Genomic DNA, 27,766 nt, shown 5'->3' with positions numbered 1-27,766 from the left:
AACTACTACATCAATAAATAGTATAGATTATATAACAATGTGCCAATAGGCCATGTCAAACTGTACTGTGCAAATCATGCTAATAAAGTGCAAACTGTTCACTAAAGTGCTGAGTGACATTATTACTGTGCAAAAGGAAGTCGTTATATAAAGTGCAAACCCACATGTGCAATATTACAAGGCCCCCAAAGCCGTCAGTCCATAGTAACGAAGTTACCTTGGTTACACACAGCGCTGCAGAATATACATTTTGTATCATTACAATCATTTTTACAACCATTGAAAGTGTTTCATTTAGACATTAAAAATAATTGCATTTTCTATAAATTTTTAACAGGCAATTTTGAATTAACTAGAGTCGACAGATCATAATTGCACATGTTCTTGATTGTTTCCCCCCTCGGATAATCATTAAATGTTTGTGCAATTTGAGAGGAAATAACAGTTTTTTGCCTGTGAGGCAGATTTTAAGTATTATGTCTAAACTGCCCCTGGATACTAATAATATGTATCAGCCTTAGTGAATAACAATAAATATAATTTATATTGCCAAAACATGCATTGAATGCAGCTCATAGTTCTTAGCACACAGAGCAATTAAAGTAATTAAGATGTACAACACGCATTATAAATTACAATGTTTGTATGTGCAAAACATGATTATGTTTTTTCATAGAATGGGGTTCTACAATGAACAATATAATTAAAAATGTGTCACTACTACACACATAACACACAATATTTTCAGTAAATAATGGAACAACGAGTAGTGCAATCTAATTGTAGCTGCACTTTTGGTTTTATCGTATAGCAGTTAGCATTTAACATGAATGCTTATTGTCACCTATTTCCAAACGATGTGTGGAATATTTAATATTTTTACATACACAGATTGTTTTAGCCTTAACCAAACACTCACTGCAGAGACATCATAACATGTCAGCGTACGGCATACTGTGTTTCGGATGCATGCGTTTTAGCTTGAATGTTCACCCGGGGTCAAATAAATCTTTACTAGAGAGTTATTGAGTTATTAATAACACAAAGAAAGCAGGTGTGTGTGAAAGAGTGTGTGTATTTGTGGCTGCAGGGCTGCTGCATGCGGAGAATGCGGAGCTGGCTCTTCAGTACGGGCCGAGGGCCCCAGGGCCGCCACTCCTACCTCTGGTGTCAGCGCAGTGCTGTCCCCTAACCCCAGCGCTCGTACATCAACCTGAGCACAACATTGCGCTCACGTCAGACGTCAACATCCTCGCCATGTCCCCCCCCCAAAGCTCATAAATCAGCCCCAAAAAAAATCTCGTCTTGACAGGAAGATAAGGTCTGAACCTGTCTCTGCGAGTGTATGAGTGTGTGTAGTGTAGTGTGTATGACAAAGTGAAATAGATCTAGATTTTTTTCTGACATCCCAAAGACCTTTTTTTTCTCCCCATCACAGACACGGGCCTATATCTGTGTGACAGAGACAGGTTGCAGTTGTAAATCATACACACGCTGATGAGCATGTGAGCACACACACACGCTCATATGTGAAAGTGGTGACATCATAAAATCACAAGGGGGCAGCAGTGTGTCATCCTCACTCTGATGCTGCCTCTCTTCCTCTTTGCCAGTTCTAGGTCATGTCTCAAGGGGGATTATTATTCAATTATTAAATGAAGATCGAAACACTGTTTCCAATGTGTCCCTCTCTCCATCACTCCTTAACGCTCTCTTCAAATCCTGCCTGAATTTGTCTTTCTCCCCCTCCTCTCCATTTCTCTCATCCCTATCGCTCAGACTAACATGAAGGGAAGATTAATTGTTCAACATTCATCCTTTGCTCTCGTTCTCCTCTCCTCTCTGTTCTTCACTTTCTCTCATTACATCATTTAACTAGCCTACAGAGGGTATTAGTGGTAGAAAAAAAGGGGGAAATGCTTCAAGGGAACTATATTTATAGTGAATGCAAAAAAAAAGGAGAGAGAAAGAACACGAGTGAGGGATGAGTTTAGTTCCACCAGGGAGGCGTGAATGCAAATTGAGTAAAAAAGAGAGAGCCAGAATGGAGAAGAGAGAAAAAAAGAGGCGGTGGGAGAGTTTTACGCTACCAAAGAAAAGCAAGTTCTCTGAGATGAAGGGATAATGGTGGAAAAAAGAGAGAAAAATGAGGGGGAGGGCAACTCCGAGCATCTTGAGTAATCTGGAAGTAAATCACTTCTCTAAGATAAAAGCTGGCGTTAGGATTCCCACTGTGCATGTGTGTGTATTTGTGCTTGTGTGTGTATTTGTGCTTGTGTGTGTATTTGTGCTTGTGCGCCTGCTTTGGTTTGTGTATGCATCTCTGTGTGAGATATCAAAGAATCTCATCTGTCGACATTTCATATTTGAGGTGGTGACATCTACAGTCTATAGGTGTGACCTACAGAACACACGTGGAACACTAAAGAGGGAGGTCATTTAGAACAAGTGTGTCTTAACAGTGAGTCTGTATCATGTAAAAGCAGCGGTGGGAATCCTTGGACTTTAAAACAATCTGAAGGAATTTAAAAGCATGATATAAATCATACATTTACATGGACACAATAAATGTGCCTTGGGGGATAATCCTGTACACCGTAATGCAATACTTGACTTTATGCGCACTTGTGACAAACTGGGTTTTAGTAGCAAGTGGCATATTAATGTTTCCAATAATCGTTGTTCTTTTGTTCAGTGATGTAGCAAATAACGTTTTTTTTAACGATTGTTGCACTTATAGTACTTGCACAGGGACATCATTAATGGTATTAGAAACACCTATGATTTTTTTTTAATGCTATGTAAATGTCTATAGTAAATGTATGTTGGTGAGAAAGCTGGTTAAAAAAAATTACTGTATATTTAAAATGTAATAAAACCAACCAATTGCACTAAATCCACACACATTGTACTGAAATATATCCAGTTGGTGGGATATTTAAGACGTTTTTAAGGTTTTGCAAACACTTCTGCTTCCAGAAGACCAAAACAACAGGAGGTGTCTCTTGGGAGTGAATCACTGATTATGGATTTGAAGAACAAAGAAAAGTTCCAAGAAATGTCTCCAATCAAGAAATGCGTGTTAAATGAGTGCTGCAAACGTTAAAAAGCTATTTAATTTCATGAGACATTCATCCTTAGCCTGAAATGTTTGTTTTTAAATTGTTTCAAGACAACTACATTTTCATTATTTATACTGTGTCATGTTAGTGCAAGGTGTTAATTTAATCAGCAACCAACAAAATGGATGATATGATTAGAAGCGAAACAGCAATTTGTTACCCTGAAATTGCCTGAGGATGGATTGGTTTAATTGAAAGTAAAGCATTATGTTATGAGTAAACAAAAAAAAAATAACCCTGGTATTGGTCGGTACTTGAATATATTTGTATTCAAGTAAAGTATTTTTTACTGCACAGACATTGTATTGTCTTGTATTTCATTTTATATGATTTTTTACTGGTCAGACAGTGTCAACATGATTTTCTATCAACCACTTTGCTACATGTGCTACAAGTTGATTTAAATAATGTACTGAATTGTTTTATACAACCGATTCAAAAATCCATAAACTGTCTTCGCTGTGACTCACACTTAAAGGTGGGGTAGGTAAGTTTGAGAAACCGGCTCGAGATACACTCTTTGTTATATTCCATGGAATGCTCTTAACATCCCGATAGCAATGAATATCTGAAGTGCTTTGACAAAAAATCCATAAAAAATATCATCTGTGGAAGCCGTAGCGCTGTAAAAAGCACGACCAATCATTTTAGCCGGGCCGGCTAAAATAACTGAATGGCCTACCTGCCTGTCAGCCCGAGGGGCTCTGTAAGGAAGTGGCAGATCCTTTCCGGCTGTGTATTTTAAAATTCTAGCGCACTCGAGCTGGTTTCTCCAAAATTACCTACCCCACCTTTAAGTGAAGCAGTCGGCTATAAACTGTGTGTTGGGAATGTGCCCTTTCCTTTGTGCAAAGTTGGTGTGACAGCCCCACACCAGTCACGATCATATTCTTCCTGCTTTAAGACGTAAGAGAATACAATACATATTTCAATTTTAAAACAGCTTTACATAAAAGTGTACTTGAAAATCCACTCCGACTGAAGATAAGAGTTGATTAGATAGTATTTCTCTTTTCAATTTCAAACCAAAACAGACGGACACAAGGAAACAGATAGTAACAGGTGGAGAAGCTTGTATGGTGTGTTGCTTTCCTGTGCTCTCTCCTGATGCCTCCCTTTCATGTTGTGTCGTGTCCCTCGATCGCGACACCTGGTTAGTTGAAGCTGATAGCGAGAGCTGAGAGACGGAGCGGGACGCTTCATCGACAATAACAAATCTGACGAGCACAGCAGAGGCCACGATGAGCAAAAGAACACTTATATCTACAGATCCACCAGGGGACGGAGCGATGGAAGGATGGAAAGAAAGATGGGAGGGTTTATAAGATGAGACGAGGGGTAGTCGGGGTTAAAAGCTGCAGAGTCTGGCCACCAGGGAGCGGAGGATGATAGCGCGAGGGAGCAACAGCTAAGAGCAAGATCAAAGTGGGCCTGGATCAATGTCACTACTGTAAAATCACATCAGAGAGTGTGTGAGAGGGAGTATGTTGCCTATAAATCAGTCATGGGCAACATAATGCCACAGCGTTAACCCCTGCCTGCCTGTCATCTGGCTGGCCTGTTGGAGAACTGTACATCGATAAAACACTTTGACAGTAAGAGCAATCATTCCTTTTTGTAACCAGAGCTTAGCTAACTCTGCTGTGGGTAAGATGGCAGACGTTGAGGAAAAGGAGAGGCTGGAGGATTATAGCATGGAGTTACGCTGAAAACACACAATGTTTCTGCAACAAAGGGACATTGGCCAATGGAGTTGTGAATGCTGGCTCACTGCCTAACGAACACAGACACTTGAATAAAACACAGGCACCATTAATGTTGTTAGTGACTTCTGTAGTGACTTAATACTAAGACGAGTTCATATGAAAAAGATCCTTTACTTAATTTTTCATAATAAAGACCCACAAGCATATGTTGAAAGAAAGTAGTTAAAGCTAAATAACCTTCATCAGGTAGCACGCCTCACAACAGTTTCACATACCAATGCTAGTTGACGAGTGGGCTTTTATTTGCCTTTTTTGTAACTGTAGGAATCCGATTTATGATTAATTTGGGCAATTTCCAAGATATTTCCCTTCATTTATTAACCAATTCATATCTTTCCGACGCCGTTGGCTGGAAATGTGCGTTTTCTCAGTTTTCTTTTACAGAACTGCGATCGTATAATATCACCTGACTTTACATAACCTTTTAAGACTTAGATACAAAATCATTAAGACTTAAAGAGAAAAGAAAAAATACCAAAACACAAACTTTCTTCAAAGATTCTTGAGCTTCCTAATTACTTCATCATGTAAACATGCTAGGTGGCAAAAGATAACTACGCACAGTGAATGCTAACATGTGAGAAAGGAGCATCTGAGGACTTGACCTAGAGGGCTCACATGGACATCTGTTTTTTATTCTTTCAAACGACTAAGTGCTCAACGATCAAAAAGTAGAACACCACAGGTGGCTGATTGGATTGCGTGGTTGTCAGTGTGTGTAACTGCCAAAAAAGCATGCATGCCTAAGTAAATCAAGGTCAAATAAATCAAAGGAGTCACTGCTGATAGGTACAAGTTTGGGCTGGATTAAAACTTGTCCAGCAGTGTAACAAATGATTGCCAATCAGGATTTAAAAGACAGTCGTCCCCATGAGGCCGGAATACTTAATCCCATCTCAGTTTGGTACAGATGGGCTAACATTGTTGCGGGAGGACTCGGAGCGGTAGGTATAATTGAATGGCTCCCCCGCTGAATGGAGACTCCCAGAGATCTGTAGCATCAATGAGGCCCTCATCAAACACAGGCAGGAGTCTTCCTCCTCCATCCTCTTCCCACTCCCTCTGCCTCGCTCGGTTGTCTCCTTGCCTACATTTGTTCTCACTTCCTCTGTTACTTTCTAAGTTTGGCTTTTGTCTGAGAGGAAGCAGACCAGAGTATTTAAACAAATGTGTGTGTGTGTGTGTGTGTGTGTGTGTGTGTGTGTGTGTGTGTGTGTGTGTGTATACATGCTCTTTAGTGATGCCAGCTGATTCAATATTGTTTGACATTGAAGATATTGACGTGTGACAGCTAGAGCCATCCTTCCCTTATACTATCTTCTGCCTTGTTTCAGTCTTCTCCTCTCCATCCCTCAATCATGTCTTCCTGAACCACTGGAGGAACATGCCTGTGCAGGTGGGTTTGTGAGAGTGTGCGTAAGGGGGCGTCTGAGGGAGTGTGTCCAGATATGGTGTAGTGCAGGTTCTAAATTCTCCTCATTGAAATCAATACCTGTCGACACACACACACACACACACACACACACACACACACACACACACACACACACACACACACACACACACACACACACACACACACACACACACACACACACACACACACACACACACACACACACACACACACACACACACACACACACACACACACACACACACACACACACACACACACACACACACACACACACAGTTCTGCCCTCGGAGCGATGGCTCGTCATTGGTAATTGATCAAAGTATTACAGCTAACTGTGTTTCTTGCCAAGCGGCCTCACACGCAGCACGGACATGATCCCATAACACGAGCAGCATTCTCTCTCTCTCTCTCTCTCTCTCTCTCTCTCTCTCTTTCCACACTTTTCTTCTACCTCGTTTGCTCAATTTTCTGCTCTTGTCTTACTTCTCTGGAGCTCTTAAGCACTCTTTCTCTTTCCCCTCCTTCCTCCTGATCCTCATCCATCATCTTCTCCCTCTCTCTCCCTCTCTCTGCCTGTAGATATTGACTGTGTGGTGTGAGAGAGAGTGCTCCGGCAGCACGAAACCTAATGGCAGGCGTTATTAGCCCTCTGCACTGAGCTGTCTCTCTTTCACACAGAGCCAGGTTCAAACCCATTATGTGTACGACGAGCATGTCCTCCTGCATGTTTGCAATCAATCATTCATGCTTTTATTTGTGGGGTTTGTCCGAACACGCGTGACACAGATGGATGGATGAAATGAACAACTGCAAGAAACAACAGATGGTGGAACACGTGCGGGATGCAAAGACAAAAGCTGGAGGAAGAGGAGATCAGAGACGTGGGAGGAAAAAAGGATGAACGCCAACAACTGAAAGGAGAAGAGACAGTGCACTTTGATCGAGACAAATGTTGTTTAACCTGTGAATGAGCCCGGGAGTAGTGGTCTTTACCTTAATTTGCATGTTTATTGATTTAGTTTTCAACTTTAATTTATCGTCCATTTCACAAGCGTCCTACTCAGCCTATTTTACGCTCCAAAGGTTTCTCCACTTCAAGGCTTCCTCTACCTCTCAAGTGTCATTCACCAAGAATCTGCCAATACCAACCAATCTCGCCCTCTTATTCTATCACTTTGCTCACATCAATCCTTCCTGGGCCCGCTCTATCTCTCGGTTTCCCTACATCTCCCGCTGTCTCTGTTCCCAAAGCCCTTACATGAGCAGTAGTGATCCCATCAGACACTGGGCCACAGAGGAGAAGAGACACACAGAGAAGAGAAAGGCAGTGTATGTTCCCTAAGCTCTCCGATGATTGATAGTGATCCTGTCTGATGGCTGTGTATAGACTCAGCACTCAGCGAGACATTACCCTCTGACCCAGCTATTGATTCTCTGCCCCAAACACACAACACTAGTCATGACCCTGCCCGTGCAAAAACCACACACACACTCTCACTCCTCTGTGAGTACAGTTCCTACAGATTGATAGTATCCCGGTGTCCTGTGAAACTTGATCAATCTGCTGCATTACAATCATTCTCCCTGCCCACTTCCTGCCCGAGTCACATGGCACCCATGTCCCGCTGACTGATGTGTTTGGGTCAGGGTCTGGAGGCTTGAATATCAGGGCTGCAGGGAAAAGAGCTCCGGAGCTGGGATCAACCATTCTCAACAACAACAACAACAACATTACTCAGATCCCTCTCTTGAGCCACATTAAACAGAGACCATGGGCGAGACACAATGATTTCCAGACAAAAGTGCAATGTGGAAAGAGAAGTAGGGCCATCTATCACGCAGACATGGGTCAGATGTACTTTCCGCTAATAATTCTCCATCTGCTTGCACTCGTTTTAACCGACTTGACCCACGCTGTAGGTGGGAGCGACTATATAAGCTACTAAAGGAACCTATTTAAAACTCACTTTCCTTTTTGTTTGCACTGCCAACTGGCTAAGAGAACTGGGGGGAAATCATCTATCGAGTACTTCAAATAGGGTAAAACAAAAGCTTTGAATGATTTGCAACCGTTATTTGACCCATGTCCGATATCAAGAGACAAGTTAAACACGGAGAGGATATTTTGGCCATTGTGAGTCCAAGGAGGCGAAGCCAGAAAGAAAAGCGAGACAGAGAGGAGTGCCAACTGAGCTCCAGCCTAATGGGCTTCCAAGACAAAACCACAGCTGGCTTTCAACATTAGTCTCCATGACGACAGAAGAAGCCCTAGCTATGCGGCTATTGTAACAAAAAAAAGGGGGCTACAGGGGTTCATTGCTTTGTGCAAAAACCCATCTATCCCCTTTATCCACCATCTCCCCTCTGTCTCTCTAATGGCTAATTAAGTACCACTTATTACCATTACACATGATCACAAATCATCAGCTATTACTGTGGCAAATTCAGTGTCACGGCGTTTTCAGGAGTAGATGTCTGTCTCAGTGCGGCTGCAAAGGAACAAAGATTAAGCCTAAAAGCAGACGGGGAAGCAGGGGGGTGTTACTAACGGCTACAGGCAAAATGTGGATAGGTCATTTAATGTACTACCAGCAACACTTCATGTGGATACTATGGGGGACAGCCAAAGGTGAAATTAGGAAAGGTTCTTTTTGTATTAAATGTACTCTGTTTCAGTGCAAAATAAAAAGAAGCATTATTCTGATATTATGTTAAGTTGTACCTACTTTAAATTAATCTCTCAGACTTTTTCATTTGCTTAGAAAGGGTTGAAAACCCACTACTACACGAAGGGCAGAAACAGAGCACAAGTTTAGGTTTTCAGGGAAAATAGAAGAGCTGTTAGTCTCAGGGCACGGCAGATGGATAACCACACACACTCAAATGCACACACACACAAAGAGCAGCGAGATGTATAGCAGACTTGGTAGGAACAAGCAGACATCAGCATGAAGTCTTTAAGTGTTTAAATGCGTCTGGGTATTCTTGTCAGACTGAAGATGACATTGAGCTCGAACACTTCGAGCATTATGGATGTTCTATTAATGCACGTGACGTGGAGAATTAAATAAATGTATTCGCATATACCCGGTCACAAAGGCCTGAAATTAAAGCATGCAGATTGAGACACAATGCTAATCTAAGCGATAAGTGCTCAATTAGGGGGAGGCGTGTGGCGTAGTGGGTTGTCCGTAGGTGTTCGGATCAGGGGTCCCTGGGCAAGACACTTCACCCCACTCCTGTGGGGATTGCCCACAGTACTGAGTATGTAAGTCGCTTTGGATAAAAGCGTCTAACAAGTGACATGTAATGTAATGTAATGTAATTATTATTATCATTGAAAATAATTCTGCTGCGTGGAATCAATGGAGTAAAACAATGAGGGGATAAAAAAAAGGCCTGCACTCAAAAAGAAACCCAAGGATGTTCAGCCTCACTTCATCTGGAGAGTTTTCTATTTTTATTCTTTATCAAAGCAGAACATAAAAGAAAATCACAGCACAGATGTTTCAGTGCAAAGACCTTCCACATCGTGCAGGCCAGAGTGATAACAGGAACAAAAAGATTTTGTTTTGTGATGAATGAGCGACAAATCTATCAATGCCAGATTTGAACTCTGCACACAATAGGCTTACAAACGACTTATGGTGATGCACTCGGAGTGGAAACTAAACCTTTGGGACGTGCAGTGTTTCGCTAAAAAGATGTGTGTGTTTGCGGGGGGCTTCTGCAGATGCAACCGTATGAAGCTTTGCCTCGCTATCTTCCATTACGCCTCCTAACCGGGCCAGAGGAATGTTACCAGAGGCAGCCAACACAGGGCACTGACTCGGCCCCGGTGCATGATATCCCCCTCGCAGCGTAAATTACCTGTCAGAAACTTACACTCTGCAAAGCCTGTGAAAGTCGATACAAACAATAGTGAAAACACAGCAGGACAATAATGGAAAGAGAAGCAACAGAACGTAGTTAGCTTGAAGCCAGATGACAACAGGGTCTGCTGGATCCCTGCATGGCAATTAAAATGTTAGTAAATAAAGTGTAGTTTGAGGAAAACTGCGAGTGTACGATTACGCACATTAAGCTTTAAATCCTGTTGATTCCACAAGCTTGTGGATCCGTGTTTGTGGGTGTCAGTATTTCATGATGTGGCCGACTCTCTCCACTGAACATAAGCAGACTCTGTCAGACTCGACAGTCTATCAGTGGAACATCCCTCTCCCATTTCCCTCCCCTCTCCCTCCCCCACTATCACTCCCTCTGCCCTACTCTCCTCCTCTGTCTCTCCATCCTTATCAGTGTCCTTCCATCCGTCTCACGTTCAATTTTTCATTTCAGGTTCAATCTTTTTGACGTCCTCACACACCTCGCCCTCCCTTTCTGTCTTCCTCTACTGGCCTGTCAATCTGTCGTCCCCGCCCTCTCTCCCTCTCTCCCTCTCTCTCACATGAAGTCAATATGCCTATATGTGGCGGAGACCTGTCAATCATCATAAGGCAGTCAGCAAAATGTGCATTCATGTGGACCTGGTGGATGTGAGCTTGTGTTTAGGGAAGAGAAAGGAAATGTTCCTGCAACCAGAATTCCCAGGTGTTCGAAACAAAGTCCCTTTTTACAAGTTACTTACACTCACAATGCAAGAACTTTGCCTCCACATCCCAAGCAGTTCTTTGAAATAAATCAGTGGAGGGTGACAAACAACCTCTTACAAAGTGTATCATGACTCTAACAAAGCAATTCCACTCTTCCAAAAAAAATGTTTCCACCCATCTGTGTGGGTGTTCAGCTCAGGTCAGTGCGCTGCTGCAGCTTCACCGTGACTTACTGCTTTAATTTAAGAGATAGAGCTTCTTTATTTTTTATTATTCCAGCAAAGACTACAGTAGTTAATTTTGCCCTGTACCTCTCACCCACCAACCAATAAAATAAAGTTAATAATTTCCTAAGCAAAATATAAAACGCTGTGATGTCTTTCCGTCTGCACTTTCTTTTGATGAGGTTTGACTTCCTGTAGGTTTTTTATTTCTTCCCAACTATTGAACTCCTCATCTGTTTATTTCAAAACAAACTTCTGCTGCTACTTGGAGCGTAAAATACACTTTATGTGTGCCTAGGGGTATTGCTCAAGAAAGAACAGGAAATTAAAAAGGTATCAGCTGAATCGCTTTTGTGTTTTTATGAAAGCAAATGGAGAGTAGCAAAGTAAGAATTCATTCATTTATAGAAACTGCAGTTCATTACTTTAAACAACTCTCTCGCAGTGAGTGACATGCATCAGCGGATAATAAAGCCGGCGGCCTCGCGGGTCCATTTAAGATCTGACACTCTATGCGCGACATTAGGGATTATGGATTTGTAGGTATCTTTTCGGCGAATGTTATGAAAAGTGTTGTATTTATTTGTACTTGGGCGTTTATTCAAAGGGAACAAAGCAGTGGGATGAGTATATGAGCTCTCATAAAGTCAGCCCACGTCCCAGTGCAACATCTCGGCCATATAAGCAATGCCTGCTCTGCTTTGCTGCTGGAATATGAAATATGCATGAACCATAAAGAGCATATGGACCATCCATCTCAATATCCGCTACACCAGACCATCAAAAAAGATCATTAAACCTAACTCGCACACACACGTACACACAAAATGGCCCATAAACATGCACTCCCACGTCGTGCATAATGGTTTATCAGTTTCAGTGCCAACTTTCTGCTGACAGAGCACACCTAGTTACAGGCAAAGGCATGCAGACACTTAAAGTGACACACACACACAAACACACATTAAGGAAAGAGACGGGATCCAGCAGTTGTGTAGAATTGTCCCATTTCTAGTCTTAATCTAAATACATTACAATCAGCTGTCGCATAATAACAGTAGACAGAGAAACATTAACACATGTCTTTGTTCCGCTCTTTATCTAACACACACGCACGCGAACACATGTGCCACCCCTCTAAGCTGTCACTCTATATTTTCTTTACCATGGCCCCCGTCAGGCTCTGTCACTATCAGCCCTCCACTGCAGGGAATAAAGATTTAATATGAAAGGAGAGTGAAGAGAGAGAGAGAGAGTGTCAAAGTCACAGTGACATTAAATCTGAAAAAGGCCCAACTTATGGCTAGAGCGACAACAAATGCACAGATTCAGAGCGAAGACAGGGAAACTGTGGGATGGTGGGATGGACAACACGTGAAGGTGAGGGAGGAAGAAGAAAAACAGAACGACTCAGGAAGAGAGTCAATTCTCATTCACTCACATTTTACAAAAGTGACAACTTATAACACAGACTTCAACTGGGTGAGGCATCTGTCCTCCTTCATCTCTTCCCTCCATTCCTCACCCTTTCCCTTCTCTCCTTTCTCTCACATGCCTCTAATATCTTTCTAACTACACTATGTGTCAGCGAGGAGTCTGACACTAAGTCAGCGTCATATTTTATCATCCATGCAGACGGAGACAGGAGTAAACAGGACAGCTACAAGGCGGGCTTCTTCTTTATCTGATCTCTTTACTCCTTCAGCCCTTCCTTCTTCATCCCGCCATCTCATTTCCCCGAAAAACGTGTCAGCCCAGGTGCAGCAGACATCAATCTGCTAATGGGCGCTGCTCTCTTATTAGTTCTCACTGTGGCCTGAAAAGCCCATTCGGGTTGGGGAAAAGCTCTCATATTTTTGCAACAATGAGGATAGAATGAGAGTTGGAGCAAATGTGCAGCATGCGTGTACTTTCCAAGATGTTATAACTGCTACCTTGTTTTCACCTTCACAGCAGAGGGCAGAAGTTGGAGGAATCCAATTTTGGTTGCCAACTTCTGTACTTGCAGGTGTTATAATTTACATATTTATGTTATGTGTCTCCACAGGCATTTTCCATTTCCGATACACAGACTGCCTGTATAATTTAACAACTGTAAACATTTATGTGTATTTTTTCCATCAATTAGCTGTGGTTTTTATTACTCCGGTATCCATGAGCCCCGACTGCTGTTGCTATGGAGAAAAAGCCAGTTGGAGGCATGTTGTGTAAATGCTTGATTGTTGCAAAAAAAGACTGCAGCACAGTAGACATTATCTAAAGTAGAGTGTTGACTGCATGCATAAAGGTGTGTTTAGACAGAGAGCAGAGTACATTTTTGCCTCGTGTAATTCCTGTGTAATTAACTTTTGGATTGTTGGGGTTATTTACCCAAAACGGCATTAAAACCAACTGTAAAATATGCATTGCATTTCTGTCGGAACTCGCACTGATCATGAGCTTTCTCATTAGAAAATCACACAACTTGATTTTACACAAACATATTGGATTTTGAAAGTAGTAGCTAATTTTCTCGCTTTTATGAATAAGTATGTTTTTACCAAGCAGCAACCTTCATTTCTCAAACCAAGATAGCGATGGCTAAAATGATTCACAAACGAACGGTAGACGTCACTGTGACTATATCCAATTCATATAGACTATAGTTTGACTATATCATTTTCATACTTTGTAGCTCATCTTTTATACTGATGATTCAACCACAATAGTTTCAAGCCCACCCAAGCTGCTAGTCACCAAACATTTCCTATGCTCAAAATGAACAGGACTTTTACCTCTGGAAACCTGGATGCTTAAAATATCTCCTCCTACTACTCCATTTCTCATTCAACCACCTTCTTCCTGTGGGATACTACACCCTCCAGTATTCTACATTCTAGCTGCCATGTGCTGGATATGGCTCAACATTTGAAAGCTCAGGGAGTGTCATTGGTATATGGCTGCTTTCTGGTTTGAGATTTAAAAATATCTCTCTTGAACCCAGATGTGCCACCTGCTCACCTCAGCTGCTGTGGAGCTCCTTTGACAGGCTGACTCCCTGCCTTGTTAACGGCACTTTCATTCAGCCAATTTCAGGAATTTGAAAAGATGCTGTCATGTCTTGGGAGGCATTTGTTGTGCCTTTATGAATGGTGGCAGTATGTATGTGCAGCTGGCTAAGGATTGATGCTGTATACGTTGAATGTCACTGAGGAACTGCACACTGCCAAAGCAGCATCCCTCTCCTCTGTCATCATCCTTTTGGACCTGTCTGCTGCATTCGACACGGTGAACCATCACATCCTCCTTCGCACTCTCCAAGAAATTGGAGTTTCAGGCTCTGCACTTTCCCTCCTCACCTCATACCTCAAAGACCGTACCTACAGGGTCACTTGGAGAGGGTCCGAGTCCGACCCTTGTCAATTAACTACAGGGGTCCCTCAGGGCTCTGTTCTTGGTCCCCTCTTCTTCTCCCTATACACAAACTCGCTCGGATCAGTCATTAGCCCGCATGGTTTTTCATACCACTTCTACGCTGACGACACCCAATTAATTCTGTCCTTTCCCCGCTCAGAGACCCAGGTGGTCGCTCGCATCTCTGCTTGTTTAGCTGATATCTCTCAGTGGATGTCCGCTCATCACCTCAAGCTCAACCTTGACAAGACTGAACTGCTTTTCCTTCCGGGAAAAGATTGTCCCACTCTTGACCTGACTATCAACATCGGCACCTCTGTTGTTTCCCCGACCCAGACTGCAAGGAATCTGGGTGTGATCCTAGATAACAACCTGTCCTTCACTGCAAACATCGCTGCTACAACCCGTTGCTGCAGATACACGCTTTACAACATCAGGAAGATACGTCCCCAGCTGACCCAGAAAGCGACGCAGCTTCTGGTCCAGGCTTTCGTCACCTCACGCCTAGACTACTGCAACTCCCTCCTGGCTGGTCTACCTGCATGTGCCATCCGACCTCTGCAGCTCATCCAGAATGCAGCGGCTCGTCTGGTCTTCAACCTTCCAACATTTTCCCACACCACTCCGCTCCTCCGCTCCCTCCACTGGCTTCCAGTAACTGCTAGAATTCACTTCAAGACACTGGTACTTGCGTACCATGCTGCGAATGGATCTGGCCCTTCCTACATCCAGGACATGGTTAAACTGTACACCCCAGCGCGTGCACTACGCTCTGCATCAGCAAAACGACTCGCTGCACCCTCGCTGCGAGGGGGACCCAAGTTCCCATCAGCAAAAACACGTGGGTTTGCTATCCTGGCTCCAAAATGGTGGAATGAGCTCCCCATTGACATCAGGACAGCAGAAAGCTTACACACCTTCCGGCGCAGACTGAAAAATCATCTCTTTTGACTCCACTTCGAGCAATAGAACTATTAACAAAGAACTGCTAACAGAGCACTTATATACTAATAAAGGACTGGCTTATCTATAGCCAGTTGAGTAGCACTTGAAATGCTTGGCTCTATGAAACCTGATGTACTTATATGATTCTGTTTTCTTCAAGGTTGTGTCTTCCTGGTCGAATGTACTTATTGTAAGTCGCTTTGGATAAAAGCGTTAGCTAAATGCAATGTAATGTAATAATGTAATGAGTAAGTAATTTTACACCTCAACAGATGTGTTTAAAAAAAAACACAAACACACCAGACAAATGAATCAACAGTGTTTTTGTCCCCTCTGGCAAGGACTTTCTCTCTCACTCACTGTCCTTACTCACCTTCAAACACAGTGTTTTCTGACTCTGTTCGACATCACCTGTTCCTCCTAGCTCCTGCTCTCCCTCTGCCAGTCTCTCCACGTGGTGTAAAGTCATAATCCCTTCCTTTCTCTCCTGTTGTTTACTTCCCTCTCTATCTTAGTAATTATCTCTCCGCCCTGTCCCCTCGTCGCACCCCCTGTCATCCATCTATCTGCTTCTATGTAAAATATCTCCATCTGCTTTCACTTTCATACTTTTCCATTCCCTGCCTTCCCTTATCTCACTGGACTGACCCGTTCATCTCTCCACTCTTTCCCTCCATCCTTCTATCTCTCCTCCTCTCATCAGCGCCCTCCTCCCGCCTGCCTGCCTCCATCTTTCCATCCCTCCTCCCGGTCACGAGCTGATTGAAATTCAAACCCAAGCTTTATTGTCGGACCGTGCGGTCAGCGATTTGCTTAGCACACGTTCCTGTGCGAGGCCGTGGAGGTTGGAGCAATCTGGTTTTGGGTGTTCAGAGAGAAGATAAAGCAACATCAGAGGCAGCGGCCTCCGACTCCACCATCCATTACTTTGCTGTAATGTTTATCATTGCCACTGAGCTAGAAGCAGCAGCAGCTCGGAACTTAGTTTTTCTCTCAGTTAACTCGCTCTAAATGGTCCAACACACCTGCATTTAGCTCTTCTAATCGTGCAATCAGTATTCCTTCCTCTTTCCCTCTGCGACCTCTATTTATTCTCCTCTATTCGTCCCATTTATCCGGTCTTTCTCACACATCCTGCTCCGACGTGTCCAGGCCATCATTTCCTCTATTTTCCTAGTCAGAGCCACAGCAGAGTGAATCAGACACAGTGAGAAGAGAATATGATGCTCAACATTTGGATGGAAAGGTGTACATGTGTACATTGATGTAACATCAATATTGGTACAATTCAATATTGTCTGCAATATGGTTGTCATCAAGACTTTCCTGGTTATAAGGGCTGCATTACAGTATAGGAACTGAGGTTATTTGTGAATATATAGAGATGGATTCTCAATTGAATTTCCAGAAAACACGATATACTTTGACTAGCAGTGCTATTCTGATATAGATTTACATATCCCATTATTATACCATGGGCTGCAATGATTGCCTGTCCATCAATAAGTCCACCAGAGAAAATCAGTCTGCACCAACTATATTCATCTTTCAAGCAATGTGTATATTGAATATTTGAGGGTTTAATGACTGACAATGGGACAAAACAAGACATCTGATTGTAGCTTTGATCACACTGTCATATTGAAGCTAATTAAAATACAGCAAAATGACCTGCTAACAAATAAATGATAGGCAGATGGTGTGTATGAGTGTGTATACGTGTGTGGGTGTTGGGCAGGTAATAGAAGTGGATGTTTGTTTGCCAATACGTGTGAGCAGCAGACAGGTTACATACATATTTGCAGGTGTCACATCTGCTCCTGCAGGCGGATTTCTCCTCATGTGATTGCTTAAAAGTCTGTGTGTGTGTGTGTGTGTGTGTGTGTGTGTGTGTGTGTGTGTGTGTGTGTGTGTGTGTGTGTGTGTGTGTGTGTGTGTGTGTGTGTGTGTGTGTGTGTGTGTGTGTGTGTGTGTGTGTGTGTGTGTGTGTGTGTGTGTGTGTGTGTGTGTGTGTGTGTGTCAGTTAATGTTTCTATGTGGATGTGTCTGGCGCGTGTATGTGTGTGTGTTATCTGTGTGTGCATGGGACAGCAGTTTCAAAGATGGCATCGTGAGCTTTTGTTCTGTCTCTTCAATCAAAGTGCTTCCCTACAGCTCGGCCTGGCAGACAAAACCAAAGTCAGCCAACACCGGCTCTGAGCTCGGATCAGCCGGAGAGAGAGAAAGAGAAAGAGAGAGAGACAGAGAGAGAGGGCGGAGTGAGAGAGACAGAGAAAGACAGAGAGTGAGACCTATGGGTTAGAGGCCATGAGGTCTGTTTCTGTCTCTGGTGCAATGTGATGAAACCGGCAGGCAGCCAATCAAACATGACGATGAGCCAAACAGGGAATAACCTGCAGGTCAGCTAACACACACTCTCACACACTCTCACAAACACACACACACACTCTCACAAACACACACGCATACACACACACACACACACACACACACACAATCATGCGCATGTGCTTGTTAGAATGGCAGCATTGTTCACCGAGGTCGAAGAACACTTTTTCTTGATATCAAGTGTTGCATGTAGAATGTAATTGGATCAGATGTAATTGGTTGTGGTCGGCTGATTTGAATAGCAAATGCTGGCTTTGCATAAACACACAAATTAAATCCTTGTTTATGTTGTGTTTCTGCATGTGCCCATGCCACTGCGCGCTGTTGTTGTAACTGTTGGTGTGCTGATTGCAAAAACAAACCCTCAGCTAAGAAAGGCTGCTGGTGAAATTGGCAAATGATAAAAAAAAAAGGAGGAAGAATGAGTGACGTGTGAGCGAGACAAGGAGGGAGGAAGTGAGGGTGGTCAGGGATGGAGAAAGAGACAGAGTGAGAGGCCAAAGAGGTCAGGGAGAAAATAAGGGGGGGGGGGTAGGCTGTACTGGTCTCTAGCGGCATATAGCTTCAAGCTTGGCTAATGTGCTCTGAGTGTGTGTGTGCCTGACCCTTTGTCTGAGCCAATGCTCCGTTACAGTGAGTCATATGAGCTGTAACTAGGAACAGATTGCTCTTTTTATATGAAGCAGGCATTTGTGTTTGTGTTATACTACCCTGGTGACTCTAAAGGTTTTCCTCATGCCCCTTAATGCAGCAGCACACAGTCTTAAACACACACACACACACACACACACACACACACACACACACACACACACACACACACACACACACACACACACACACACACACACACACACACACACACACACACACACACACACACACACACACACACACACACACACACACACACACACACACACACACACACACACACACACACACACACACACACACACACACACTTATGTTGTGTTATGAGAGACTAAATGAGACAAAGAAACTTCAGCAGTGTAAGAAACACACAGATACACTGTGGACCTCCCACTGAGTACGAATGTGTAGTGTCAGCTTTCATGTCTCTGCCTTCCCTTTATTACCCCCTTGTCTCTCGCCTCTCTCTTTCTCAACGGCTTCATTTTCATCTCTCACTATACCTCACTCTTTCCTTACTTTCTCCCCCACTCCGCTCCCTGCCCCTGCCTCTCTCTCTCTCTCTCTCTCTCTCTGCACAGTCATTATGGCAGAGAGGAAGCGGTGATGTCATGTCAACATGTCTTACTGGCTCAACTGTAAAATGCTACTATTCAGTCTATATGGTGTTTTGCATGTGTGTGTGCTTTGTTGTGTGTGTGTGTGTGTGTGTGTGTGTGTGTGTGTGTGTGTGTGTGTGTGTGTGTGTGTGTGTGTGTGTGTGTGTGTGTGTGTGTGTGTGTGTGTGTGTGTGTGTGTGTGTGTGTGTGTGTGTGTGTGTGTGTGTGTGTGTGTGTGTGTGTGTGTGTGTGAGAATTTGCCAACATTGAGATCACAATAGTCCCGTCTTTACACAACCACTGTGCTAACAGCAAAAAGTGGGGCAGCTAGAGAGGCAGCAAAACAGTAGAGTGTGTCTGTTTTGGATTTTGCATTCCCTTAATGCGTGTGTGGGTGTGTGTGTGTGTGTGTGTGTGTGTCAAGGGTCAGATCGACAGGGAGATGATTTAAGGAAGAGATATGCAGGAGAAATGGAGAAAGACGGGCATGCAGTGCGGATTGTTAGTGAAGACGGAAGACGGAGAGATTCGGTTTTTCACCTCTGCCAAACACTTAAATCCAGGCTGTATGCTGAAAATCGATCGAGACCTTCTGCTATCAAGGTCACTTCAACTGTTTCTCAGAGGGGAAGCTTTTTCAGGGGATCCCAATGAGAGAGAAACACAATTGTATCCTGTGAAGAAGTCTCTAATTGGAATGTGTGTCGTATACAACGACGCTTGGCTGAGCAAAGACATCCCACTTAACAATATGTGTTGCACTGGCTCGTGTGTCCTCGATGTGCAGCCTTTCATCTCTCTGAAGCAGAAAGGAAAGGATGGAAATGAAGGAAGCACAGAAGTATTAACTGGGAATTAAAAATAATCCAATGATAGATAAGCAGTGGATTTTGGGTAATGGTGGGAAGGTGTATAAAATGATAGAAGAGAGGGAAAGAAGGTGGTGGGTTTATTGTGATTACTGTTTATTGGCATTGTCCCTTTTCATTGGACCATTTTCTATATACATTTTACAATCAAGCTTTATGTGAACTAATGATGTTGAGAATCACAGCATCCATTTGATGTAATGGTTAATCTACTGTGGAGATTTCTAAGTTTTATTTTTCTTGAATCTTAAATTCTCCAGTGATTGCTGGTAAGCATACAGAGCTACGGGAATGAAAACGTAACCTTGTTTGTACTTACTTTTTGCTGCAATATTGCTGATTACTCCCCAAAGCTTTTGTCTTTTAGGTGGTTGTATACAGATAATAGTAGCTTTGGTGATTGTAACAGTCAATCATTGGTATCTCCTATAAACATATCAAAAGGCCTTTGAAGCTTAGATTGTTCCCTATGTGTGTGAAATGTGGGGTGTAATAAAACTCATTCTCTGCTCGATCAATTGAAATAGCTTTAAAATTCTGGAACAGACACTTTATAAATAATACAGCACAGAGATGGCTGTTTTAAGCTGTATACTCTAGATCTAATGAACTCCCCGAAGTCTCTTGCTTTGGTTTGACTCCAACATCTCTGTCCAGAAAACAAATAGTTTGTGTTTTCTTGATTTTCAATTCATGTATCCCTGCCTTCACTGTCATCCTTCCTCCAGCCTGTGACCCAGAAAGGAATTGAGGTTCTTCATTTTGTTTTAAAGAAGAACAAGAGAAAATCTGACTAATGATGAAGCAAAAACCTCAGGTCTTGTTTTCAGTGTTTCTGCAGTGTTGTGTTCCTTATATTTCCTCAAAAATGTGAAGTTTTTGTGGTGAGGCATCCTGAACTTGTTTGCAAAGCTGTGTTGGCTGGTGCTGATGGGCTGATGCAACACTTTAAAAAACAATTATTGGTTTCTCATTCACACTGACTGATTACCTTCAGTGACTGTATTAGACGTCTCTGGAGATGTGTGTGCTGCTGGTAAATGAATGGGAATTAATGAGCCTGAGAGGTATGGCAAGAAGTACTTAGAAATGTATTTAACTGTGTGCAGAATTAAGAGATGAAAAATGAAAAGATATGTGTAAAATGTTTAAGTGTTTTTTTTTTCTCAATGCAATGCAACGTCATTCAGAAAAGCCAATCCGATATCTGAAGCAAACACTCTTTATAGATCATTATGTAAAGTGAATGTAATAATACTATTCTTTATGAGATGAGAGGCAGAATGATTGTTGTCTTGCCTCTGGGTTTAATTTCATCGTCCCACCTAAACCTGAGGCAAAGTGCCTGCATCCTTCTTGTGTTTTCTAAAGGACATTTTTTTTTTAAATACAATTAACGATGAAGGTACAACCAGCAGCTTTTAAGATAAGCTTCGCATAAGGTGTGTAACGGAAAGAGTAAGGCGGGCCATGTCAAATAGCAAACTTTTATGTCCTAAGTTAATAACAAGATTGAACAAATCATGTCTTACATATTAATTAAAGAGATTGAGCGTTACTGCTAGGTGGCATCTGTTCTCTTTCGGATACAGGCAGGCTAGCAGTTCCCCCCGTTTCCAGTCCTTATGCTAAGCTAACCGTCTGCTGGATGTAGCTTCACATTTAACAGACAGATCTAAGTTGTAATTTATCCTTAATCCTACTATTTATTTGTCGCTGTCATTCCTATTCAATCAGTATCAAAGTGAAAGTTAACTTTATTGTCAACCTTTCAGTTTGTGTGTACAGACAGGGAGATCGAAATACCGTTTCCCACCATCCTGAATACGAAAAAAGAAAAAAAATGCATAAAAACATGTACACAAAATGGCGGATCAGGGAGTCAAACCAGCAACCTCCCAGCCTGTAATCCATCTTCTCACTGGGCCCAGTCTACTGCAGCTCCCATGTTGTTTAAAAAAAGATTATCACTCAGCAGGTCGCACTGCTCTCCTTCATATTTAAAGACTTTATCGGGATCATTATTCAGGAAGTGAAAGTTAAAAACTGATGAATAAAGATAATGCTCTCTGCCATTGTGTGACGGGGAGTGGCAGTCATTAGCAGGAGATATTAATAGACAGGCTATTAGCTTACTGTAGGTCGGAGCTCTGTGTCAGACTCTGTTACAGTTACACTGTCTTCCTCCTCTGCTTTTCTCTCCCGTATTGGCTCGCCCCTCTCTCCAACACATCTCTTTTATCCTCCTTCACCAAGCTCTAGCTTATCCACTCTGATTCCCTACCTTTATTCGTTCATGCTTCTTCTGTCTCCCCTCATACGCTCTCTCTCACATTGGCACACTCGCCCTCTCTGTCACTTTACTCACTCACAGCTCAGCTTGCTGCAGGCCCGAACCACTTCCCCATTGCGTTGTCTATCTAATCCTGTGTTCCATCATTCCCCACTCTTTTCTCTTTTCTCACATTCGCATCATGCTATTTCTCACCATAAATCTTCAACCCCCCCCCCCCCCCACAACACCCCCTTTGGTCACCACGCATCATTTAATAACACAGTCTAACCCCTCTCCAGCCCATCTTTTCCTATCTCTTTCTCTTTCGTTTACTTGGCCGTGACCACATGTAGATATATTTGATAACCTGTTTTTTGTGCCAAACAGGCATCCATATATATTTAAGTGTTCCAATCCAAGTTGAAGAAATAAAGAAAATACATTTGTAAACACAAAGCTGTTCCTCCCTTATATCCTCTGGTTTTCAGGGTAATATTAAGCAGAGAGCTGAGATCAGAAATGCTACCTGTTGCTACCAAAGCATGGGTGAGACCATCAATAAAATGAACACTATTTGATATTTAGGTATTGTTTGACAACTTCAAAATATGCCGACAACATACCAGTTTGCATCCTCAGCTATGCTTACTAACAAAAATGAAGTCACAGACATTCAGAAGATATGGACACTTACAGTAGCTGCTTAATGTCGCTGCCTGGCTGAGGAAGGGGCTGCGGATCAAATTAATACAGCGATGAAAACAACACCATTAACTCAAGCTAATTGTGTTAAGAGTCAGCATTGAGTGATTGACTTAAACTACATCTTGGCTGGTGTCTGAAATAACTCACTGGTTAATTCATTCACTGCTCTCTAAAGAATAATCACCCACGGGTTTTCTTTATAGTGAGCAGGTAAATTAGATTTTGGATAATTATCAATCATCATTTTATGGATTCACTGATAGGGTTAGTTTAAACCGTTTTCAAAAATGTTTACACCTTGCATTGTAGGATTGATGGTGCCATAAACAGGACTAATTAATTTGGGGAAACTTTAGGCCATAAGTGCATCCATTTCTCACTAAGAAAATAAATGTCCAGTAAAGATATGAACAACACATTATATTAAAGGTCACATGTCATGGCCATTTCCACTGATCATAATTCCATTGTTGAGGTCTACTAGAATAGATTTAGACTGTGCAATTTTCCAAACTCACATTGGTTTCGCATACAGCATCTCTGTAAAGTATGTGTATTCACTCTCTCCACTAAACGGCTCGCTGCAGCTCTTGCCCCCCCCCCCTCCCTGTGAGCCCAGTGTGCTCCGATTGGTCGGGACCAGTCGGGACGTTGTGAATCGCGCTAAGCTCCGTGGAGGTGTTGTTTCCTTGTTTAGCGATACACAGCGAAACATAGCCAAACTCACCCTGAGCACACACAAAGTCACAGCCGAAATAAAAACAATAAGTGTGGCTTGATATTGAGTAAGGTTGATAAACGCTGTGAGAATGGGTCTGCAGAGAGGATTTCGCCGCGATCCCAACTGTCTGTTATCAGCCTGCAGCCAGGGAGGAGAGATCAGCAGAGCTGCATGCACTGAGTGTGTGAGGAAGTCCGTGGATTGGTCAACTTGGACCAATCAGAGTGGGCTTAACGTAACGGCTCCACGGATTGGTCCATTTCGTTCCGGGGACGACATGACATCATGATGTACCCGAAAGAATCAAATGGACAATGACGTATCTCCAACGAGGCGTTTTGGGGAGATATTTTCTGTTTTAGAGTTTTACTCCCTACATGGTGTACTTTGAGGGTTTTGACTCTGCACACCGTTTACATGCATAAAAACCTTCATAACACACAAGGGGACGGGTAATAACCGGAAAAGCATGACATGTCACCGTTAAAGTGTTGTTGGAAACAGCTGTATTTACAACAAAACAATTCTCACACTGACAAATGTAATAAAAACGTATGAAACTGATATTAGAACATCAAACTCTCTGTGAGAAATAGTCTTTATGCATCTATAAAAGGAGGCAAACCTTTACAAGGCTGAATCAATTGTTTATAAATGTATCTGTTTCTGAGAGTGTTTTTGAAAAGCTTTGTTTTAGCCTTAAAATCACCTGCTTGGAGTCAGGCTCAAAATGAAAAAATGAATGCACTCCCACACTTTCCAACACATAAACAGATCAGTATTTAAACACAGATATACACATATGGCTTTCGCCCACACCAACATTTGTTTGGAGGTCTGACCTTAATTGCTCTCCTCCTGTTTGTTAGCTTGCCCGATGCTTGCCCGATGCTTGCCAGATATTACCAACGCTTTGGGAAAAGATCAAAACGCTCATTTGAGGCATTTTTTTAAAGAATTAAGTGCATACTCCACTGATGTGATTAGCCTTGAAAATGATGTGTCTCATTAGTGTGGCTGTGAGAGAGAGGCATACTGCTAAGTAAAATACAAATCTTGGGTTTTATCTCTCTAAAGGCCCTGACACACCTGGCCGATTTCGGCTGTTTTCGTAAGTCGGAAGATGAAGCGTGTCCTGTCGCCCAAACTCAATTTGGTGTGTCCCGCACCGTCGACCGTGACACGCCTTATTTGGACTGCCTGACCCGATGCATGTCCGATTCAACATGTTGAATCGGACATGCATCGGGTCTGGCAGTCGGACCAAACAATCACTCTGATTGGCTGTTCAGCTAGCGAATCAGTGCATGAGAAGCAAAACGGAAGTGAGGGACGTAAACAAACGATTTAAGAAGGCAGACACAGACTGCTATTCATTTTCATCTCATCATGGCGATCTGGAATGATGCAAACGAAGACCTGCTCATCACCTTGATCCAGGAGAGGCCAGCTCTGTACGACATCACTGAGAAAAGGTACTCAAACCGAGTAGTGAAAACCGGACTCTGGCGAGAGATTGAAACGCAACTTGGTTTCTCGGGTAAGATTATATTTTTTATCAATTGAGCTCTTCAGCAGATACTGTTGGCTTTTTATTGTTTGCCAGCGTACAGTGACGTTTACGTGAAATGTAATTAGTTACTTCAACCTTGTGTTTTGTTGTTATCTTGTTGCTAGCTGTTGCTAGCTGTGCAGTTTGGCACTGCATATTGATATGAATTGGACATGCTAACTAGCGACAATGCTTACATCGTTTATTTGTGTGCTTCAGAGAAAGAGCTGAGGAAGAAGTGGGATTCTCTGCGAACCCAGTACACCCGGTACAGGAGACTTGCCCCTTCGGGTAGTTGAGGAGCACCAAAGGACGGCAGACAGCAGTGGATCATAACCAGGCTGCCATTTTTAGAGCCCTACACAAGAAGGAAGGAGAGTACTTCGAACCTCACCATCACGGTAACTATTTTATTTGTTGAGTACAAATAAGTGTTTCTTGCTTCTTTCATTTACAAAAACATTATTTTCATTCATTTGGTGGTTACAGTGTTAAATATAACAATAACAGAATATATATATATTATTCTGTTATAATTATTGATGTGCTCATCACCTTAATGTTGCAGCTGGTAAAGGAGGAGCTAATTGAAATTACATGATATACTGCTGGGTAGCTTATGAAATTCACCATGGGATCAATAACGCTTTTATCTTAACCTATAATAATACATGATAAAATATGTCTTATATTTGTAGTGTTCTGAATCTTCTAGAAGTATGTCTTTAGCATCTGAATAGAGCATCACAATGTGTCTACAATGTACCTCTCACACTTGACCACACCCCAAACTAATGGCACACACATTTCAGGGTATTGTTTTGTTATGAATGCTTAGTAAACAGTTTTAAGAAGCCATGGTATTAAATCCAACTAACTGTGAATTTATTTAAAAAAATGTAAGGAACGTCCGGTGGCTGCAGAATCAACCCCCGGTGGCACCAGCAGTGAAACCTCGACCAGCACCACCGAGGAGTCCTTCCACTTTGATGCTGAGCCCTGCCTGGCAGAATCCACCATCTGCACCACACCGGCACCGCGGCTCGGAGAGAGGCCAAGCACACTCAGCACTCGAAGGCCTCCGGCGAAGCGCAGGATGATGATACTAAATGAGATACTGTCTACCGCTGTTCATTGTTCAAGATTGAAATGTAAATATGCAAGCCATTTTCCCCCTCTTTTCACATGTAGCCTTTCATACGTGATGGTTTCTTCATTCTCTAACTGTTGTGGAGCAGAGCTATACAGTTGCAGGATTAGTCTCAAGTACCTCAATATAATTATAGTATGTCTGCACTTTGTGCTCATTTCATCATTCATTCATGTATTTTATATTCTACTAAAACTGAATCAAACCATAAACAAGGTGGCCTGTTGGGATTAATATATATATATATACAGTTGCAAGAAAAAGTATGTGAACCCTTTGGAATTACCTGGATTTCTGCATAAGTTGGTCAGCTGTTACTATAAACAATACTAATGCTAGGGCTGCAACTGACAGTTATGTAGGCACATTGTTATTGTTTCTTATCGCTGTGTGATTAAAAGAATAAACACAAATAGCAGGATAGGCAATGCAAACTTTATTTCGCACCTTCATACCATAGACTGTATATATAATCTTCATACACACATAACACAACATTAGAATGAGCTTTTATCAACGCCTACATGATGATAACCTGTCAACATGACATTAATACAGAGCGGGCAGAACCCAAATCAAGCTCCAGTGCCGCACGAAACATGTGAAAATGGAACGCACACGCTATTTGTTGTTTGTTTATATCACGGTCTGTTCTTCTTCTGTCTTCCGGTTGTTGCCTCTTTTGAATGACTAATACACACTACCCGCCGCCTGCTGGTAAGGAGAGTTATTGCCACTCACGCACTGAAGTCTTTGCGGTGTGTTCCCGTGCGACACATGGCCAAGACGCAGGAGAACACGGCGACGCAACAGCCGGCGTCGGCGAGTCCTCTGGTGACTGCTTGGTGTGTCAGGGCCTTAAGAGTTGTACAAAGGCTTCACAGGTGGATTACCGCACAATGATCTTAACAAACTGAAGCAATAAAAACATTGAGTTGGAACAACTATTATTGAGCCATCCATCAACATGTAAAAGACATTTCTTCCACAGCAAGGTGGCGGACTCTGGAGTCTATCCCAGCATGAAAGGGCATCCTAAACAGGACGCCCACATTCACATCTAAATGCAGTTTCCAGTTTACCCAAAACACATGTTTTTGGACTGCTGGAAGAAACCAAAGCATCAGAAGGGGGACTAATGCATACTCTGGTAGAGAAGAAGAATATTTCAGTAGTTATTGGTTGATTGATAGAGAACGGTCCACGCTTTAGGTATCAATTCATCCATCAATCATCAAAAATTACAAACATTGGCCACTTTTTATCACTTTGAAATGAATATCTTTAGATTTTGGACTTCCCATCAAAAGGAAAATAATAATCAATTTGAAGACGTCACCTTTGGCTCTGAGAAGTACGTTTTTTTTTTCCGACACCTTACTTAAAAAGTA

At 42.6% G+C, this 27,766-nt stretch overlaps 1 protein-coding gene across 1 annotated transcript in view; it reads right to left on the bottom strand.

Annotated features, from left to right (window-relative positions):
- efna3b (ephrin-A3b) overlaps window positions 1-27,766 on the bottom strand; it is an 89,154-nt gene that overhangs the window by 12,260 nt on the left and 49,128 nt on the right. The gene's annotated exons all lie outside the window — the stretch shown is intronic.

Source organism: Pseudochaenichthys georgianus, chromosome 16, assembly GCF_902827115.2.
Source record: "Pseudochaenichthys georgianus chromosome 16, fPseGeo1.2, whole genome shotgun sequence".
NCBI lineage: Eukaryota > Metazoa > Chordata > Actinopteri > Perciformes > Channichthyidae > Pseudochaenichthys > Pseudochaenichthys georgianus.
The sequence above is the reverse complement of the archived record's forward strand: the minus strand, read 5'-3'. Positions and strand labels throughout refer to the sequence as shown.